This window comes from Sinocyclocheilus rhinocerous, unplaced genomic scaffold, assembly GCF_001515625.1.
Source record: "Sinocyclocheilus rhinocerous isolate Xijiao unplaced genomic scaffold, SAMN03320098_v1.1 scaffold1195, whole genome shotgun sequence".
Lineage (NCBI taxonomy): Eukaryota > Metazoa > Chordata > Actinopteri > Cypriniformes > Cyprinidae > Sinocyclocheilus > Sinocyclocheilus rhinocerous.
In genome coordinates this window covers 1,673-3,312 of record NW_015644626.1, presented here as the reverse complement: position 1 = coordinate 3,312, position 1,640 = coordinate 1,673, and the positions used below count along the sequence as shown (strand labels likewise).

General features: G+C 34.7%; 1 protein-coding gene across 1 annotated transcript in view; it reads right to left on the bottom strand.

Annotated features, from left to right (window-relative positions):
* Positions 1-1,640, bottom strand: part of LOC107758554 (E3 ubiquitin-protein ligase UBR1-like) — a gene marked incomplete at its 5' end in the record, with an annotated part of 4,924 nt that overhangs the window by 1,874 nt on the left and 1,410 nt on the right. The gene's annotated exons all lie outside the window — the stretch shown is intronic.

The window sequence follows — 1,640 nt, the reverse complement described above, 5'->3', positions numbered from 1 at the left end:
TATTTTTAATGCCATTGCAATGAATGGGTGCTGAAGATTTCAGGATGAAAAAAGGATGCTAAAGCTCCATAAAAATGAATGCAAGAACAACATCTGGCTCATGAATCAATCATTTACACAAGTTTTGTGAACTAGATCGACTGATTCATTAATAATGAATACTTTTTTTGTTGTCATTTTAGAGTGTGATAGCCACAGTTAACATTTACTTTCATAATATTGATAAAAATCCCAGGATATTCTTTCAAAAAAAATTTTTTTGTTCCACTGAAAGAAAGTCATACAGATTTGACATGATGTGAGGGTGAGTAAATGATAAAATAATTTTCCTTTTTGAGCGAACTCTAAAGCCTAAAGACTGAGATGCATCAAAACATCAAGACCACGTACAAATAGTAGCTACAGTACAGTAAAGTCAAAACATATGCTACAAAGCAATAAAAAGAAAGCACAAATGCTTTAAGGTACTAAATCTGTCCTGTTCCAAAATGTGCCAGAATGCAGTTCATAACGTATTAGGGCCCTATAAAATCTGGTTTATTTTTTCCTTTTTAATTTGTCTAGACTCTGTTTTAATGGTTAAAGTAAATTGTTATGCATGTCAAATTAATTGAAATCATGAAACTTACACAATTTAACAGCAATTTATTAAACGTTTAACAAAAATTAAGGCCCCATGAAATACATTTTATTTTATTTTTTTCTCAAATTTAGTTTTATTATTACAAAATTCTGTGTTTTCCATTACTTTTCTGGATTCCATTTTAATGGTTTCATTAAATTTTAATCATCAAAAGCATCTCTAAATAATTGTTTTAAAAAAGAAAAAAAAAAAACGAAAATGCTGCGAACGTCACACGCGCTTCTGTATGCGTGTATGATTTTGTATGGTAAACAAACCACTCGCCTGCTCCATTCATTTACACAGAGACACGCAGAACATGCAGGATTCATATTTAAATAGTTTTTCTGCGGCTTAATATTCACAGACACTAGTCCATATCGCATTTTGATTTCACCTCTGCCTTTTACAGTAAATTTTATATTTATGACTGGATTATGCGATTCCAACCACATTTTCCGCATTTTCCGCATCGCAGAAATCACAGGGCCCTATATAAAGTATGTGCTGCATTCTCACAAGCTGTATGCAGACACACACAAAAAAAATTCTGAATTTCTTTGTAATTACTTGTAACAAATTATACAAGCAGGAAACTCATAATTACAGGGAACAGTATCTGACTGATAAAAGTATGAGTATCAATGCATATTTAATAGGGATGCTCCGATCGATCGGTCGGAGATCGGTATCGACCGATAATCACATTTTATGACTCGATCGGTACTCACTAACTTGGCCGATCTCACGAACCGATCACAATTTGATGACGTCAACGCGTGACGACATACATGATGCGTGGGGACATAAATGATTTGGCGCCACAGTCATGTCATAGCTGGTGTGGAAATGCTATGACGTTTCGAGAAACAATGAAAAATGTGCTATTTGTCGCGTATGTTTTGCATAATGATATGATAAATAGGCCTAGATGGTTCATTTTTAACAGCAGATTCAGTGACGTTAGAGCTGATCTGCGCCTCACTGCACGCGTCTGCGGCGCGTTACGGCTCCACGG